General features: G+C 36.9%; 1 long non-coding RNA gene across 7 annotated transcripts in view; it reads left to right on the top strand.

Moving 5' to 3' along the window:
• The window catches only part of LOC126947844 (uncharacterized), a 212,073-nt gene that overhangs the window by 74,787 nt on the left and 116,880 nt on the right, over nucleotides 1-20,406 (top strand). For all 7 annotated transcript variants that reach the window (XR_007723219.1, XR_007723218.1, XR_007723223.1 and 4 more), the window contains 2 exons: nucleotides 15,912-15,994; nucleotides 17,451-17,568. This is a non-coding gene — a long non-coding RNA (uncharacterized LOC126947844). The remainder of the gene's footprint in view (nucleotides 1-15,911; nucleotides 15,995-17,450; nucleotides 17,569-20,406) is intronic.

Below are 20,406 nucleotides of genomic sequence, written 5' to 3'. Positions count from 1 at the left end.
TAATTTCTGTTCTTGTACATTTGCTGAGGAGTGCTTTACTTCCAACTATGTGGTCAATTTTGGAATAAGTGCGATGTGGTGCTGAGAAGAATGTATATTCTGTTGATTTGAGGTGGAGAGTTCTGTAGATGTCTATTAGGTCTGCTTGGTGCAGAGATGAGTTCAATTCCTGGATATCTTTGTTAACTTTCTGTCTCATTGATCTGTCTAATGTTGACAGTGGTGTGTTGAAGTCTCCCATTATTATTGTATGGGAGTCTAAGTCTCTTTTTAAGTCTCTAAGGACTTGCTTTATGAATCTGGGTACTCCTGGATTGGGCACATATATATTTAGGATAATTAGCTCTTCCTGTTGAATTGATCCCTTAACCATTATGTAATGGCCTTCTTTGTCTCTTTTGATCTTTGATGGTTTAAAGTCCATTTTATCAGAGACTAGTATTGCAACCCCTGCTTTTTTTTGTTCTCCATTTGCTTAGTAGATCTTCCTCCATCCCTTTATTTTGAGCCTATGTGTGTCTCTGCATGTGAGATGGGTCTCCTGAATACAGCAAACTGATGGGTCTTGAGTCTATCCAATTTGCCAGTCTGTGTCTTTTAATTGGACCATTTAGTCCATTTACATTTAAGGTTAATATTGTTATATGTGAACTTGATCCTCTCATTCCTCTCATTGTGATATTAGCTGGTTATTTTGCTCGTTAGTTGATGCAGTTTCTTCCTATCATCAATGGTCTTTACATTTTGACATGTTTTTGCAATGGCTGTTACTGGTTGTTCCTTTCCATGTTTAGTGCTTCCTTCAGGTTCTCTTGTAGGGCTGGCCTGGTGGTGACAAAATCTCTAAGCCTTTGCTTGTCTGTAAAGGATTTTATTTCTCCTTCACTGATGAAACTTAGTTTGGCTGGATATGAAATTCTGGGTTGAAAATTCTTTTCTTTAAGAATGTTTAATATTGGCCCCCACTCTCTTCTGGCTTGTAGAGTTTCTGCCAAGAGATCTGCTATTAGTCTGATGGGTTTCCCTTTGTGGGTAACCCGACCTTTCTCTCTGGCTGCCCTTAACAGTTTTTCCTTCATTTCAACTTTGGTGAATCTGACAATTATGTGTCTTGGAGTTGCTCTTCTTGAGGAGTATCTTTGTGGCATTCTTTGTATTTCCTGAATTTGAATGTTGGCCTGCCTCGCTAGGTTGGGGAAGTTCTCCTGGGTGATATTCTGGAGAGTGTTTTCCAACTTGGTTCCATTATCCCCCTCACTTTCAGGCACATCAATCAAATGTAGATTTGGTCTTTTCACATAATCCCATATTTCTTGGAGGCTTTGTTCATTTCTTTTTCCTTTTTTTTCTCTAGACTTCTCTTCTCGATTCATTTCATTCACTTGATCTTAAATCACTGATACTCTTTCTTCCAGCTGATCAAGTCAGTTACTGAAGCTTGTACATTTGTCCCGTATTTTTCGTGTCATGGTTTTTATCTCTGTCAGTTCATTTATGGCCTTCTCTGCATTGATTTTTCTAGTTATCCATTCTTCCATTCTTTTTTCAAGATTTTTAGTTTCTTCGTGCTGGGTATGTAATTCCTCCTTTAGCTCTGAGAAGTCTGATCAACTGAAGCCTTCTTCTCTCAACTCATCAAAGTCATTCTCCATCTAGCTTTGATCCGTTGCTGGTGATGAGCTGCTTTCCTTTGGAGGGGGAGATGCACTCCGATTTTTTGAATTTCCGGCTTTTCTGCCCTGCTTTTTCCCCATCTTTGTGGTTTTATCTGCCTTTGGTCTTTGATGCTGGTGATGTACTGATGGGGTTTTGGTGTGGGTGTCCTTTCTGTTTGTTAGTTTCCTTCTAACAGTCAGGACCCTCAGCTGTAGGTCTGTTGGAGATTGCTTGAGGTCCACTCCAGACCCTGTTTGCCTGGGAATCAGCAGTGGAGGCTGCAGAAGATAGATATTGCTGAACAGCAAGTGCTGCTGTCTGATTGTTGCTCTGGACGCTTCATCTCTGGGGTGTACCCTGCTGTGAGAGGTGTGAGGTGTCGGTCTGCACCTAGTGGGGGATGTCTCCCAGTTAGGCTACTCAGGGGTCAGGGACCCACTTCAGCAGGCAGTTTGTCCGTTCTCAGATCTTGACTTCTGTGCTGGGAGATCCATTGCTCTCTTCAAAGCTGTCAGACAGGTTCATTAACATCTGCAGAGGTTTCTGCTGCTTTTTGTTTAGCTATGCCCTGTCCCCAGAGGCGGAGTCTACAGAGACAGGCAGGCCTCCTTGAGTTGCAGTGGGCTCCACCCAGTTTGAGTTTCCCAGAGGCTTTGTTTACCTATTTGAGCCTCAGCAATGGCGGGCACCCCTCCCCCAGCCTCACTGCCACCTTGAAGTTAGATCTCAGACTGCTGTGCTAGCAATGAGGGAGGCTCCGTGGGCGTGAGACCCTCCTGGCCAGTGTGGGATATAATCTCGTGGTGTGCTGTTTGCTAAGACCCTTGGTAAAGCGCAGTATTAGAGTGGGAGTTACCCGATTTTCCAGTTGTTGTGTGTCTCAGTTTCCCTTGGCTAGGAAAAGGGATTCCCTTCCCCCTTGCTCTTCCCAGGTGAGGCGATGCCTCGCCCTGCTTCAGCTCTCACTGGTCGGGCTGCACCAGCTGACCAGCACTGATTGTCCAGCACTCCCCAGTGTGATGAACCCGGTACCTCAGTTGAAAATGCAGACATCACCCATCTTCTGTGTTGCTCGCTCTGGGAGCTGAAGGCTGGAGCTGTTCCTATTTGGCCATCTTGCTCCGGGGGCCGGAAATGATGATAGCTTTTTACGGTTCCTGGATAACTGTGATCACTTGGTACCTAAGCAAAATATATTCTCAACAAACTCTTTCCTCTCTTCTCTCCCTCCATTCTTTCCTTTCTTCTTTCTTTTGTTTTTCTTCTTATTTATCTATTATTTGTATCATTTTTATTAAAACTTATTTATTTATTCACTTAAATAAATATTTGATGGTTTAAATAAATTTTAAAATATGTAAAGGAATGAAGTTACTAAATAAAAGTCTCCCTTACACTACTGTTTCTCTATACAATTTTTCTCAGCCTTTGCTGTCATGCTGCAATTTTTATTATTTCTCTTTTATTTCTTAATATTAACTTGACCTGTAGACTTGTGTGTAAAAAAAGACCTGACTTTTTTGCCCTTCAACTTTACTTTTAGTAAAGAGGTACCAAGATTTACCTAGATGTGTGTAATATTTTAATAAAGAAAAAGAAATTGAAGAAATTCATTGTGTGACAGCACATATATTAGCAATAAATCCAGGATATAGTGAATCCTTGACATGAACTTTATAAAGTTATTCTTTTTTTTTTTTTTTTTTTGAGACGGAGTCTCGCTCTGTAGCCCAGGCTGAAGTGCAGTGGCCAGATCTCAGCTCACTGCAAGCTCCGCCTCCCGAGTTCACGCCATTCTCCGGCCTCAGCCTCCCGAGTAGCTGGGACTACAGGCGCCCGCCACCTCGCCCGGCTAGTTTTTTGTATTTCTTAGTAGAGACGGGGTTTCACCGTGTTATCCAGGATGGTCTCGATCTCCAGACCTCGTGATCCACCCGTCTCGGCCTCCCAAAGTGCTGGGATTACAGGCTTGAGCCACCGCGCCTGGCCTAAAGTTATTCTTAATGTAAATTTTTTCAACATTGGGTCAACATGTAAGGGACTATATAAATGTAAAAACAGAGTTGATATCAACCTGGAGCTGATATCCAATCCATTTTTTTCCTGGAAACAGATCCATAATCAGAATATATATATAAATCAAATGCTGGAAACAGATCATTATTGTGATATTCGAATAATTTCTGGGTGCAAAGAAAAGCATAAACATCCTCAGTAAGCAGTAAACTATGGGAGGGACAGAGTTTTACTTTTAAAAATCTTACGGGTTTAAGAAATAAGTATTGGCTGGGCACGGTGGCTCACGCCTGTAATCCCAGCACTTTGGGAGGCCAAGGTGGGCAGATCACCTAAGATCAGGAGTTTGAAACCAGACTGGCCAACATGGTGAAACCCTGTCTCTACTAAAAATACAAAAATTAGCCAGGTGTAGTGGTGTGTGCCTGTAGTCTCAGGTACTCTGGAGGCTGAGGCAGGAGAATTGCTTGAACCCTGGAGGCGGAGATTGCAGTGAGCCAGGATGGTACCGCTGCACTCCAACCTGGGCTCCAGAGTGAGACTCCGTCTCCAAAAAAATAAATAAATAAATAAAAATAAAGCCGGGCATGCTGGCTCACGCCTGTAATTCCAGCATTTGGGGAGGCCAAGGCGGGCGGATCACGAGGTCAGGAGCTCAAGACCACCCTGGCTAATGCGGTGAAACCCCGTCTCCACTAAAAATATGGCGGGCACCTGTAGTCCCAGCTACTGGGGAGGCTGAGGCAGGAGAATGGCGTGAACCTGGGAGGCAGAGCTTGCAGTGAGCCGAGATTGCGCCACTGCACTCCAGTCTGGGTGATAGAGCCAGACTCCGTGTCTCAAAAAAAAAAAAAAAAAAAGAAAGAAAGAAAGAAAAGAAATAAGTATTACTGGCTACTGGCCAGGCACAGTGGCTCACCCTTGTAATCCCAGCCCTTTGGGAGGCCAAAGTGGGTGGATCACCTGATGTCAAGAGTTCAAAGCCAGCCTGGCCAACATGGTGAAACACCGTCTCTACTAAAAATACAAAAATTAGCCAAAAATTAGCTAAGCATGGTGGCAGGTGCCTGTAATCCCAACTACTCGGGAGGCTGAGACAGAAGAATCGCTTGAACCCGGAGATGGAGGTTGCAGGAAGCCAAGATCACACCATCACACTCCAGTCTGGGCAACAAGAGTGAAACTTTGTCTCAAAAAAAAAAAAAAAAAGAAAGAAAAGAAAAAGGAAAAGGAATTAAGGATTACTATAAAAAATATTTTAGTATTCTTACCCCCCCAAGAAAAAAAAAAAAAAAAACCCTGTGAACTCAGTAGAAGGGAAAAAAAAGAAGAAAGGAGGAAGAAGAGGAAGAAGAAGAATTCCTATTATCACCGCACATTTTTGAAATCAAGTAGACATGGGTTGGAAAACCCAAATCCACCATTTTCTAATTGGTTAAATTTAAACCTGGATCTCAGCATCCTCATCTATAAAATAAGAATAATCATAATACCTACTTAAAAATGGACAAGAGCTTTGCAAACGGACAAGTGTTAAAATAGCTGTTATTTTGTTGTAATTATTTTGAAACTGCAATTCTATTCTTTCTAACTTAGTTTAGTAAGTTATTAACTTCAATCATTGAAACCTAGTATTGGAATTATTGTCAGGCCAACTAGTACACATGACGTGTTTGTGCATACTCCAGAAAGGTGCCCCTCTCAGTAGGTCTTAATACTGTGGGGATTAAGCTGGCAAATATAGAGTGCCTTTGTCTGATATAGGCCCTCATGACCAGAGAGCCTGGAATTATTTTGCAGGTTGACATTGGTTAAAATATCATGCTCCATTCACTTCATTGTCTACGCTTCTGTGCAGAGCAAAACCTGAATTGTGGGCTGGGATTTGGTTGGAAGACTTTTTTGGAGGGCATAGAGTGGAGGTTTTTTTCCCACCTCCAGAGAACATGTGTAAATTAAGGGACTCATTCATTATGCAGCAAATTTTGTTTGTTATTGCCTTTCTGTATATTCACCTTTAACTTCCAAACATTAGTCTTACATTCCCTCCTGTCAAGTCACAGGATGTATTTCTATACAGCAACTCCTAAACTGAAATCTACAATCAGGTTTTCACTAGGAGTTGTTTGGTGGACTTGACTGGTGTCCTTTTTTTTTTTTTTTTTTTTTAAATTTCTAACAGAACTCTCAATTTTGCTTAAATATGCATTGTCTCTCTCATATATGGTTATACCTCAATGGAATATCACCCCTCAAATATATAAAGTTATTCTGAACTGATTATTAGTTCCAGAGTGTTCTGGCTAATGTAGGACTTGCCCCATTCCTTTGTAAGTGATGAAGGAAGGAATTGCACTGAGACACAATTCTGACCAATGCAGTTACAATAGAAATATTTTGGATAAAGTTTTGTCTCTCTTTCATTAGAGAGCCATAGGAAGACTATTGGTTGTCTTCTGTGGGTTTAATGCTTTTATCCATCATTGTCATCGGAAGGCTACTTTAATTCTGAGCTTCCTATTAAAAAAATACAATTTCTTATAGTTCACACCAATCTGAGTTGGAGTTTCTGTTACTTGGACTCAAGAACTTTATAACTGACGAGCATACACTTATCTCAAGGCAAAGTAGCCTCAGTGTTTTTCCTTTTCAAATTTCCTCATGTGCTTTTCTCCCTGACCTAGCTTGTCCCAGTCAACCTCCTCTGATGCTTTTTAACATATTGAAGGCCAGGGTTGAAAGCAGCACTTCCTTATGGCATGTCCAGTGCAGAGCATTCTACTGACTCATGTTGAATTCGTGGTGACACAAATCCTATGACATTTTTGTGCACTCCCCAGGGATACCACATTCCCTTCATCCTGTAACAGTGCAGCCCTTTGCTGGTTTGTTTAGCTAAAGTGTATATTCTTTTTAGAAAAAAAAAAAAATCATCTTTATTATATTTTATCTGGTTAGATTTAGTCCATCACTTTATCCGGTGAAAAAGTATGGAAATCCTTGGAAAACTATGCATTTGTTTTCTTTTTCTCTTTAATCACCCTTAATTAAGTTAAATATGTCTTTTATATCTTTGTAGATAAAAATTTTGATCCCGAAAGGATTAAAATGAAATTACTGAATCAAGTCATTAAAAACTCTTCTGATTGAGATTGATCAACCAGTAAGCTCTTTTCATAAACTTTCACAACCACTTAAAAATGACCTGGAATATACGATTTGGCCCAAGGTCTATCCCACCTTCTATAAATACTGGTATTGTTTTCCTTTTATCAAAAAGAGGTGTTTTTTTTTTTTTTTCCTTTTTAGCATTAGAATTTATTTTTACTATCTTTTTAGTTTTAACATATAACTATTTTCATTTGCCATTTCTCAGTCTTAATGAACACGTTGTGATCTTTACTGACCAATTACTTTCTTAACTTTTTAAATAGACCATCTATAATTTTTCCTAGAATGAATATAACATATGTATGCTATTGTTAATGCAAAACCAAATTTCCCATTATTCTGGAAATATATTGAGAAACGATTTTTCTGACTCTAGCCATTAGACACCAGATGGCTGTTCCATTATTCTTCATAGATCATTGCAAGAGGTCTAGTGATCTCATTGGTATGTACTTTTAATTTCCTGAAAGGTAATTAATCTTGACCAAGGAGCTAGAAGTCTAAATTTAGAGTGTCTAGATGCTTTGCAGGTATCTTGGACTTTAATATTCTTATTCTCATGTATGTTCCATCATTTCCACTCTGAAAAATGATTTCTTTTGATGGAACAGATAGTAAAATACTGTATAGTGATTAAATATATAGGTTCTATAGTTAGGCTACTTGAGTTCAAACCCTGGCTCTGATGCTTTCTAACTGTGTGACTGTGATACAACCTCTGTTAATTTCAATATCCCCATTTGTGAGAAAAGGAATGATAACAATATCCATATCATAGTGGGTTTTTTTTTTTTTTTTAGATTGAATGAAATAATCTGCCTAAAAGCACTTAGTTTGATGCCTGACACATGGAGATCAACTCAGTAAAGTGTAGTTTATACAGCAACGATAAAGGAAGAGATACAGGGTTTTACATTGCTGCTTTAAGTGACAGATCTGTGTTTTCTTATTCTTCTTGCACTAAGCAAGTATTTAAGAAAAGTCCTTTATCATCCGTAATATTTCTCACTAGTTGCAGCTTATTCTTGGCACTGTATTATATTTTTCTTAGAGGCTTTGTCTTGCTCATTCAGGTGCGTCCTGCACCCATCTTGTGTATGTTTACAGACATTGCAATTTATCACGCTGTCTTTATCTTTCTCTTCTCTTTTCTCTCATAAAAAGATATTTGCAGTTGATAGTCATAATTTTATTGGTTGGCATTAACTTTTCTCCTTGAATCAGGCATGGACATCTGCCCCTAACTTTTGGAAAAGTGCTTTCCTAAAGTAAGCACCTATTCTATGCCCAGTATTCCTCTTATTTTTAAGTGAACAACTTTGTATTTGCCTGTGGTTTCTATTTCTGTCGGAGATGGAACAGTTCCTCATGATTGGTCTGAATTAGGCCTAGAGTTCCTTTTGTCACTCAACACATCCATCTTGTGAAGAACAAAATTGCCCACAAGGTGCTTTGAGAATTTATCAGACGTGGATTTTAGCCAAATTAAAAGCTTATTTTTCCAGAAGGTAAGGTCCCTTCCCTCTGTCAGCAGCAATTCCTTTCCTATTTAACAAAGAAAGCTTTCATTACTGTTCTAGGAATGAGTGTTATCCCTTCAAGTTCTAGAGAGAGTAGTATTTGGATACGCTGTGTCTCAGGATTAGAATCTGGTTTTCTATTTGCTTATTATTTCCTTTTTTTGCTTCATCATTCAGATTTCTGGAACCACAAAGTTTGTAATTATCTTTTCTCTCTTTCTGTTTCCTCTTACAAAATGCTTTATTATTTTTTTGTCATAAGTCCTCCATAGTAATTATGGTATGAGTTTAGCATTTATCTTACTCTTTCACCTTTTTTATGTAAGGAGACTGATTTTTAAAGTAAGAATAGTAATTAATTTAATGCAAGGCATTCCCCCATAATATATTGTTTCCATTCTCCATCTAGAATTGCAGCAGGGCTACATTAGGCTAATGTTTTAGGGAAAGATAGTGAAACAGCCTTAATATTCTGTATTTCTTTTCAACAGAGAGTTCTCAGCTCTCTGCCTGACTTTGCATGAAGGCTTGGCATTAAATCTTGAGCACTTCCATTAAAATAAAATTGCTTCAGAACTTCTATTTCAGTTAATACTTTTAAAAGAGAGACACTCTTTATATGTCAATTTCTGTTCATTTAAACATGCTTGTGGAGTGAAAGGAAATTTTTGACTCTGTTAAGGCATTAGTAATGACAATCCTAATTCCGGAGAAATAATTTTTCAGTAAACTACATGAACATTTCTGTTTTAAAGAAAGCGTCAAGTTTTCTTCAGACATTTAAATCACCAAACAATGTATACAAACAAGTAATAAACAAACAAAACCCCAAATATTAACATACTGAGGTGTGCTCTTGAACAAGATGAATTCTTCCAAAGGCATCTAAGTGGAACCAACCTACTAACATTATTTTTTTACCATGACAAATTATCATTCTTTATTATAAATTTCCATTTCAATTTAAACTTCTTATTAAAATTAGTACAAATAATTAGGTAAACTTAAAAGCTTTATTTAAGTACTTAAATAAACAATAAGCTATCCATATTTAAAGTGTAGAATTTGATAACATTTGACATATGCATACGCTTGTGAAACCAACACAACTGTGACAACGATCATATTCATCACCCCAAAGCTTTTATCATGTCCCTTCAGAATCCCTCGCTTTCACTGCCCCATCTCTATCCTCAGGCAACCTTAGGTCTGCATTCTGACACTACAGTTAATTTGTATTTCCTAAAATTCTAAGAAATGGAATCATGCTGTATGATTCTTTTTGTATGGCTTCTTCCAGTCAGCAGAATTATTTTAAGATTTATATATGCTGCCTGAAGCAATAGTTCATTCCTTTTATCCCTGAGAAATATTCCATTGCATGTACATAAGTATACCACAATTTGTTTATCCATTTGCTTGCTGATGAGCACTTGTATTGTTCCTACTTTGGAGCTATTACAAATAGACCTGGTATGACATTTGCATACACGTCTTTCTATAGACACATGCTTTCATTTCATTTTGGAAAATAACTGGGAGTGGAATGGCTGGATCATATAGCAGGTGTATGCTTAACATTCTCTTAAATAAACATTTTGTTTTAGAAGAGTTCTAAATGTCCAGAAAAATTGTGAAGGCAGCACAGAAAGCTCATATATAGTCCATATCTGGTTTTCCTTATCATTAACATCTTACATTAATATAATACACAACTCATGAACCAATATTTATATAATATTATTAAGTAAACCCTCTATTCAGATTTTCTTAATTTTTTACTTATGGTCTTTTTTCTCTTCCAGGATCCCATGTGTGATACCACATTATATTTAGTCATCATGCCTCCTTAGGCTCCTCTTGGCTATGACAGTTTCTCAGACTTTCATTATTTTTCATCACTTTGATAGTTTTGAGACATAATGGTCAGGTATTTCGCAGACTGTCCATTAACTGGGATTTGTCAGTTTTTGCCTCATGTAATTGATGCATTGATCATCATGTAATAAATACCTTTCATTATTCCTGATGATTGTCCTTGTTCTAAAGCCTGCTTTGTCTAAAATTAATATAGCTATTTTTTTCTTTTCTTTTTTCTTTTCTCTCTCTCTCTTTTTTTTGAGATAGAGTCTCACCCTGTTTCCCAGGCTGGAGTGCAGTGGCATGATCTCAGCTCACTGCAACCTCCGCCTCCTGGGTTCAAGCAATTCTCCTGTCTCAGACTCCCAAGTAACTGGGATTACAGGTGCCAACCATCACACCAGGCAAATTTTTGTATCTTTACTAAAGACGGGGTTTCTCCCTATTGGACAGGCTGGTCTCGATCTCCTGACCTCAGGTGATCTGCTGCCTCGGCCTCCCAAAGTGCTGAGATTACAGGCGTGAGCAACCGCACCTAGCCAAATTAACCTTTTATGTGATTCCTTTATATCTCATCTCACCGTATTATTTATATTTTATTCAAAAAATTGTAATTGCCCAAGAGTTTACAATATGCATTTCTAGAAAATTGAAGTCTATCTTCAAATATCACTCTATGGTTCCACATGTAATACAGGTACCTTATAACAGACTATTTTCTTTTCTTTTATTTTTATTTTTTATTATTATTATTATACTTTAAGTTCTAGGGTACATGTGCATAACGTGCAGGTTTGCATAACGTGCAGGTTTGTTACATGTGTATACTTGTGCCATGTTGGTGTGCTGCACCCATCAACTCGTCAGCACCCATCAACTCGTCATTTACATCAGGTATAACTCCCAATGCAATCCCTCCCCCCTCTCCCTTCCCCATGATAGGCCCCGGTGTGTGATGTCCCCCTTCCCGAGTCCAAGTGATTTCATTGTTCAGTTCCCACCTATAAGTGAGAACATGCAGTGTTTGGTTTTCTGTTCTTGTGATAGTTTGCTAAGAATGATGGTTTCCAGCTGCATCCATGTCCCTGCAAAGGACACAAACTCATCCTTTTTTATGGCTGCATAGTATTCCATGGTGTATATGTGCCACATTTTCTTAATCCAGTCTGTCACTGATGGACATTTGGGTTGATTCCAAGTCTTTGCTATTGTGAATAGTGCCGCAATAAACATACGTGTGCATGTGTCTTTAGAGTAGCATGATTTATAATCCTTTGGGTATATACCCAGTAATGGGATGGCTGGGTCATATGGTACTTCTAGTTCTAGATCCTTGAGGAATTGCCATACTGTTTTCCACAATGGTTGAACCAGTTTACAATCCCACCAACAGTGTAAAAGTGTTCCTATTTCTCCACATCCTCTCCAGCACCTGTTGTTTCCTGACTTTTTAATGCTCACCATTCTAACTGGTGTGAGATGGTATCTCATTGTGGTTTTGATTTGCATTTCTCTGATGGCCAGTGATGACGAGCATTTTTTCATGTGTCTGTTGGCTGTATGAATGTCTTCTTTTGAGAAATGTCTATTCATATCCTTTGCCCACTTTTTGATGGGGTTGTTTGTTTTTTTCTTGTAAAAAACCCTCCAAAAAATCAGTGAAACCAGGAGTTGGTTTTTTGAAAAGATCAACAAAATTGACAGACCTCTAGCAAGACTAATAAAGAAGAAAAGAGAGAAGAATCAAATAGACGCAATAAAAAATGATAAAGGGGATATCACCACCGACCCCACAGAAATACAAACTACCATCAGAGAATACTATAAACACCTCTACACAAATAAACTAGAAAATCCAGAAGAAATGGATAATTTCCTGGACACTCACACTCTTCCAAGACTAAACCAGGAAGAAGTTGAATCCCTGAATAGACCAATAGCAGGCTCTGAAATTGAGGCAATAATTAATAGCCTGCCAAAGAAAAAAAGTCCAGGACCAGATGGATTCACAGCTGAATTCTACCAGAGGTACAAGGAGGAGCTGGTACCATTCCTTCTGAAACTCTTCCAATCAATAGAAAAAGAGGGAATCCTCCCTAACTCATTTTATGAGGCCAACATCATCCTGATACCAAAGCCTGGCAGAGACACAACAAAAAAAGAGAATTTTAGACCAATATCCCTGATGAACATCGATGCAAAAATCCTCAATAAAATACTGGCAAACCGAATCCAGCAGCACATCAAAAAGCTTATCCACCATGATCAAGTGGGCTTCATCCCTGGGATGCAAGGCTGGTTCAACATTCGCAAATCAATAAACATAATCCGGCGTATAAACAGAACCAAAGACAAGAACCACATGATTATCTCAATAGATGCAGAAAAGGCTTTCGACAAAATTCAACAGCCCTTCATGCTAAAAATGCTCAATAAATTCGGTATTGATGGAACGTACCTCAAAATGATAAGAGCTATTTATGACAAACCCACAGTTAATATCATACTGAATGGGCAAAAACTGGAAAAATTCCCTTTGAAAACTGGCACAAGACAGGGATGCCCTCTCTCACCACTCCTATTCAACATAGTGTTGGAAGTTCTGGCTAGGGCAATCAGGCAAGAGAAAGAAATCAAGGGTATTCAGTTAGGAAAAGAAGAAGTCAAATTGTCCCTGTTTGCAGATGACATGATTGTATATTTAGAAAACCCCATTGTCTCAGCCCAAAATCTCCTTAAGCTGATAAGCAACTTCAGCAAAGTCTCAGGATACAAAATTAATGTGCAAAAATCACAAGCATTCTTATACACCAGTAACAGACAAACAGAGAGCCAAATCAGGAATGAACTTCCATTCACAATTGCTTCAAAGAGAATCAAATACCTAGGAATCCAACTGACAAGGGATGTAAAGGACCTCTTCAAGGAGAACTACAAACCACTGCTCAGTGAAATAAAAGAGGACACAAACAAATGGAAGAACATACCATGCTCATGCATAGGAAGAATCAATATCGTGAAAATGGCCATACTGCCCAAGGTTATTTATAGATTCAATGCCATCCCCATCAAGCTACCAATGACTTTCTTCACAGAATTGGAAAAAACTGCTTTAAAGTTCATATGGAACCAAAAAAGAGCCCGCATCTCCAAGACAATCCTAAGTCAAAAGAACAAAGCTGGAGGCATCACGCTACCTGACTTCAAACTATACTACAAGGCTACAGTAACCAAAACAGCATGGTACTGGTACCAAAACAGAGACATAGACCAATGGGACAGAACAGAGTCCTCGGAAATAATACCACACATCTACAGTCATCTGATCTTTGACAAACCTGACAAAAACAAGAAATGGGGAAAGGATTCCCTATTTAATAAATGGTGCTGGGAAAATTGGCTAGCCGTAAGTAGAAAGCTGAAACTGGATCCTTTCCTTACTCCTTATACGAAAATTAATTCAAGATGGATTAGAGACTTAAATGTTAGACCTAATACCATAAAAACCCTAGAAGAAAACCTAGGTAATACCATTCAGGACATAGGCATGGGCAAGGACTTCATGTCTAAAACACCAAAAGCAATGGCAACAAAAGCCAAAATTGACAAATGGGATCTAATTAAACTAAAGAGCTTCTGCACAGCAAAAGAAACTACCATCAGAGTGAACAGGCAACCTACAGAATGGGAGAAAATTTTTGCAATCTACTCATCTGACAAAGGGCTAATATCCAGAACCTACAAAGAACTCAAATAACAGAGTATTTTCAATTCTTCCTTTCTGATCTTGTGATATTGTTGCCATTTATTTCTCTTATTCATATAATCACCCAGTACATTGTTCCTATTATAGTTTTAAACAAACAGTTATTTGTTGATCATTTAAGAACAAGAAAAATAAAATATTTTATTTTACTTTTCTCTTCCTATAAGACTTTTCTTTTCTTTATGTAGATCCAAATTTCAGAACTACATGTTTCATCTTTCTCAAGAACTTCTTTTAATATTTCCTATAGAGAAGGTCAGCTGGAAATAAATTCCCTCAGATTTTATTTATCTGAGAAGATCTTTTTTTCTCCTTTACATTTGAAAGGTAATTTTTTGAATTTCAAATTATAAGAAGATTTTTTTTTTCAAAACTTCTAAATAATTCACTCCTCTCTTCTTGCTTTAATGGATTCTGATGAGAAAGAACTTAGCTATAATTTTTACTTTTTATTTATTTATTTTTTTTGGAAAAGTTAAGATGACTTGTTTTCTCTGCCATACTTCCAAGATTTCCTAATTGTCTTTTGTTTTCTGTAGTTTGAATATAAAATGCTTGGTTGGTTTTGTTGTTCTCTGAGATTCTTGGGTCTGTGGTTTATTGACTTTAATTAATTTTGGAAAATATTTGGCCATTATTATTTTAAATATTGTTCTGCACCATTCTCTTTCTTCTTCTTGTGTTCTAATTATGCATATGTTGCATTAATTGATATTGTCCCACAGATCTTGGATGGTCTATTCTTTTTAATTAGTTTTATTCATTCTTCTCTCATTTTCCGTTTCACTCTGTGAAATTTCAAGTCACCTATCTTTGAGTTCATGGATTCTTTCCTTGCCCATATTGAGTCTACTGATGAGCCCATCAAAGGTATTTTTAAATTTTCTTTTACTGTTTTGGAATTCTAGCATTTTCTTTTGATCCTTTCTTATAATGTTCACCTCTCTCCTAGAATTACCCATCTATTCTTGCAGTTGACTACTCTTCCCAAGAAAGTCACTAACATATTTACTATGTTATGTTAAATTGCCTATCTGATAATCCAACAACTGTATCATATCTAAATCTGATTATGTTGATGGCTTTGTTTCTTCAGACTATGCTTTTTGATGTTTTTGTCTCTTGACATGACTTGTAATATTTGGTGAAAACTAGACATGTATCAGGCTATAGGAAGAGAGGTAAATAGGCCTTTTCAGTGAGGATTTATGTGAATCTGGTTAGGAGTTGAGCTGTATTTAATGTTTATTGTGGCTAGCTACTAGAGACTTCAGCTTTTTCTAGGGCTCTTATTTTTAGCTCTCCTTTTGGATTTGGTCGTTCTTTATGTATTACTCCTCAGAGAAAGTTCGTTTCTTTTAACTTTGCAGCTGTACATCACTATCATACAATGCAGATTTATGGATGTAGGGGAGAGAGGACATTCTATAATCTTCTGATTAAGACTCAGTCTTTTATTGAGCTTGAGTCTTAGGAATGTGGCCTTCACGAGTATGTTTCTCCCTACTCCAACAGGATAGCTTTGTTTCCCCTGTCCCTCCTAACTTCCCTGGCTGCAGCATTCCCAATCTACTTTGAAGTCCTATCTCATAAAGCTGATAGGGGCTGGAGTTTATAGGAATTCCTTTCCCCTAGCCAGAAAAATGTTCAGAGTTGTGCGGTGGTGAAGCAGCATGATTTTCCTTGAAGAGCAGGTCTTTATTATGGAGAAGTCTCTGGATGCCCTTCACCTGGCTGTTCTTCCCTTCCCCTGAATGGTGCCAACAGGGGATCTTTCTCATATTTTCACTATGAAAATCTGGTGTGATCCCTGCAAGAAAAGTCCATAAAAGTGTGGGGGCTTCTTTAAGACTGTTTCCTATTTGTCTTTTGTTTTCTGTAACAAAAATTTCTAACCACCAGAATGTTCTTACTCTTTGTAGTCTACATTCAGCCTCCAGCTAGTCCTCAAAATTACAAGTTATACGTCTCTACCAGTCTATGGCTTCAGCAGCTTTTCCTCCAGGTAAGCAGATCTCATCTGTGACTCCATCTACTCAACTGTCTTCTCAGATTTCAAGGTGGCAGTGTAACTTTTGTTGTAAAGGTGACAGTGATGACTTCTAAGCTCAATACATATCGCAGCTGAAACTGAACTTTTGTTTAACTTTCAAAAAAGTGCGAAACTAGTTGCAAAATGGTTGTTCCATTTTACGTTCCCACTGGCAGTGCATAGAATTCCATTTGGTTTACTTCCTAACACTTGGAATGGACAATCTTTTAAGTGATAGACAATGTAATAAGTGCTGCCTTATTTTGATTTTAATTCTGATTTCCCTAGTATCTAATTATGTTGAACATCTTTTCATGTGATTATTTGCCATCATGTACATTCTTTGGTAAAGAGTCAGTTCAAATAGTTTTCCTATTTTTGTGCGGGGGAGCAGTGTTTGTTGTTTTTTTGCTAAGTTCTATATATAAGTCCTTTATCAGATATGTGATTTACCAATATTCTTTCCTACTCTGTGTCTTGACTTTTTATTTTCTACAATATATTTATAAAGGAGTTCTAAATGTTGAAGTCTAACTTATTTTTCTTTGTATGAATTATGCTTTTGGTGACATATCTAATAAACCTTTGCTTAGCTGACATCAAAAATTTTTCTTCTCTGTTTTGTTTTGGATACTTTATAATTTTAGGTTTTACATTTAGGTTTATGACATGGTAGAATTAGTTTGTAAATATGTTGAGAGTTAAGGATTGATTATTATTTTTTGGTATGTGGACATCAAATTGGTCCAGCATTATTTGATAAAAAGACCATCCTTTCTTCACAGAATTGCCTTTGCACCTTTTCCAAAAATTAGTACTCCATATATGTTTGAGTATTGTATTAGTCCGTTTTCACAGTGCTACAAAGACATACCTGAGAATGGGTAATTTATAAAGGAAAGAGGTTTCATTGACTCACAGTTCCGCATGGCTAGGGAGGCCTCAGGAAATTTACAGTCATGGCAGTAGGCAAAGGGGAAGCAAAGACCTTCTTCACATGGAGGCAGGGAAGAGAGTGTGTGAACGAGGAACTGTCAAACACTTATAAAACCATTAGATCTCGTGAGAACTCATTATCAAGAGAACAGCATGGAGGAACCACCCCTGTGATTCAATCACCTCCCACCAGGTCCATCCCTCAACAAGTGGGGATTATGGAGATTACAATTCAGCATGAGATTTGGGTGGGGACACAGAGCCAGACCATTATCAGATATATAACAGATATATTTCTGGATTCTTTATTCTTTTGCATGAATCTGTCTATGTATCTTTGAGTCAATGCCAGCATGTCTTGATTATTGCAGCTTTTTGGTAAGTCTTAAAGTTTTTGAAGTAATTCCTGTAACTCCTCTCATGTTGTTTTTTCTTTTCTTTCTTTTCTTTTTTTTCTTTCTTTCTTTTTTTTTTTTTTTTTTTTTGGAGACAGAGTCTTACTCTGTCACCCAGGCTGGAATGCAATGGCACAATCTTGGCTCACTGCAACCTCTACCTCCCAGGTTCAAGTGACTCTTGTTCTTCAGCCTCCTGAGTAGCTGGAATTACAGGTGAGTGCCACCATGCCTGGCTAATTTTTATATTTTTACTAGAGATGGGTTTTTCCCATGTTGACCAGGCTGGTCTTGAACACCTGACCTCAAGTGATCCACCTTCCTCACCCTCCCAAAGTGCTGGGATTACATCCATGAATCACTGTGCCCAGCCTCATGTTGTGTTTCTATTTCTTCTTCTTCTTCTTCTTTTTTTTTTTTTCTGAGATGGAGTCTTGCTCTGTCGCCCAGGCTTGAGTGCAGTGGTGCAATCTCGACTCACTGCAAGCTCTGCCTCCCGGGTTCACACTATTCTCCTGCCTTAACCTCCCGAGTAGCTGGGACTACAGGCACCTGTCACCATGTCTGGCTAATTTCTTTTTGTATTTTTAGTAGAGAAGCGATTTCATTGTGTTAGCTGGGATGGTCTCGATTTCCTGACCTCATGATCTGCCCGCGTCGGGCTCCCAAAGTGCTGGGATTACAGGCTTGAGCCACCGCTCCCAGCCTGTTTTTCTATTTCAAAGTTGTTTTGGCTACACTAGGTTCTTTACAGTTCCATTGTAGACTTTAAAATTCGCTGCCAAATTTCTATTTAAAAAAAAAAAAAGCATGTTGAAATTTGGATTGGGATTTTATTGTAATTATAGGTCAGTTGGAGGAGAACTAGCATCTTAACAATATTAAGTCTTCTGATTCATGGATCAAATGTATCTCTCCATTTATTTAGATATTTTAAAATATCTTTCAGCAATGTTTTGTAGATTTTAATGTTCAGGGCTTGCATGTATTTCTTTTTTACATTTATTCCCAACTATTTCATGTTTTTAAATGCTTCTGTAAATGGTAAATTGTTCCTAATTGTTCTTTACTATTGTATAGACATACAACTGACTTTTGAATATTGCTTTTGTATCCTGCAGTTGCTAAACTTACTTATAAGTTATAGTAACTTTTAAAAATATCGTCTACATTAAATTCCACATGATCTTTTGTCCAAGAGTTTTATTTCCTCCTTTAAAATCTAGATTTTTTTTTTTCATATTTAAACAACTAATTCCCTTAAGTACAACGTTCACCGTGTTGAGAGTGGTCATTCTTTTCTTATTCTTCACCATAGGGGAGAAATGATTCAATCTTTCACAAGTAATTTGATATTTATTTTAGCTAGAAGTATTTTTGTAGTTGCCATTTATCAAATCAAGAAAACTTACTTCTATACCTAGTTTGTTGAGATTTTTTTTTCATAATTGAAAGAACATAGTATTCTGACAAAAGCTTTTTCTACATGTATTAAGGACACCATATGTTTTTTCTTTTTTTTTTTTTTGTTTGCTTATATTAAGAAATATGTTGGTTGATTTTTGAGTGTTAAGCTAACCTTGCATGCCTGGAATAAAACTGGCCATGATTTATTATCCTTTTCATATATTGTTTAATTTGATTGGTTAACATTTTGCTAAAAAATTTTCATCCATGTTTATTAGGAATATTGGTTTGCAGTTTTCTTTTTTTTTAAATGTCTTCGTCTGGATTTGTTGTTGGAATAATCCTGAAATCAATGTATAAATTGGTATTATAGTATTATTGCCTCTTCAAGTATCTGGAAACACTTGTATAAGATTTGTATTGTTTCTTTCTTAAATACTTGATAGAATTTATCAGTGAAGCAATCTGGGGGGTTTCCTTGTGAGAATGTTTTGAACTACAAATTAAATTTTTGTAATAGATATAAGGCTATTTAGTTTTTATCTCTCTCTTCTTCACTGAGCTTTGGTAGTTTATATCTTTCAAATAATTTGTGCATTTAATATAACTTTTAAAATTGGTTGTCCTGATTTAGTTTGTAAATTTCTTTATTCTTTCTTCTAATATAAAATTCTAATATCTGTAGATATATTCTGATATTCTAATATCTGTAAAATCTGTAGTGATGTCACTGCTTTTATTTCTGATATTGGTAATTTATTTTCTCTTTATTTCTTGAACAGCCTGGCTAGAGATTTATAAATTCTATTGATCTCATTTTCTTGTTGGTCTGTTTTATTGAACTCCAATTTTATCTTGATCATTTTTTTTTTCTGCTTACTTTGGGTTTCATTTGCTTTTCTTTTTCTAAATTTTTAAGATTGAAGCTAAGACCATCGATTTATGACCTTTCTATTTTCTAATATGAGGAGTTTGACATATATTCTTTTCTCTAATCATTATTTTTGCTATCTTCCACAGTTTTTATATGTCCTGTTTTCATTCTTCCTTAGTTGACACATGCTTTCTAATTTCTCTTTAAGTTTATTCTTTGCACATTGGTTGTTGAGAAACGTGTTATTTTTTAAATATTTGGAGGATCTTCCAGAAATCTCTTTGTTGTCAGTTTCTAATTTAATTCCATTGTGTTTAGATAATATGTTTTGCATGTCTTGAATCCTTTTAAGTTAATTGAAATTTGTTTTATAACCCAACCTGTGGTCATTTTGGTAAATCAGTTTTGAAAGTACCATATAATGAATTATTGCAAACAATGTTTTCTTTTTGTTTTCCTCATCCTCTGTTTCTACCATTAAGAAAAAAATAAGGGAAACATTTATAAGATTTAGACAAATATTTTCATTTATTTATTTTATATATTAAGAAAGCATTTTGTTGTGACATGATTTTTCTTTCTAAAAGCTTACTTTGATCAGGATCTGGGAGAATTATCAATAAAAAATGAAAGCTTACTTTAGATTATATTACCCTGAAGATACTTGCTAATATTTTTGCATCAACATATCTTATCTCCTTTGAAATTTGGCTCTTTCCCTACTTTTTCTGGAGCCTGATGCCACATGTGGTTTTCTAGCATTTTATGTTGGC

The sequence above is a fragment of the Macaca thibetana genome, chromosome 2 (assembly GCF_024542745.1).
Source record: "Macaca thibetana thibetana isolate TM-01 chromosome 2, ASM2454274v1, whole genome shotgun sequence".
NCBI classification, from domain to species: domain Eukaryota; kingdom Metazoa; phylum Chordata; class Mammalia; order Primates; family Cercopithecidae; genus Macaca; species Macaca thibetana.
Note: the sequence above shows the minus strand (reverse complement) of the source record. Positions and strands in the feature narration are given on the sequence as shown.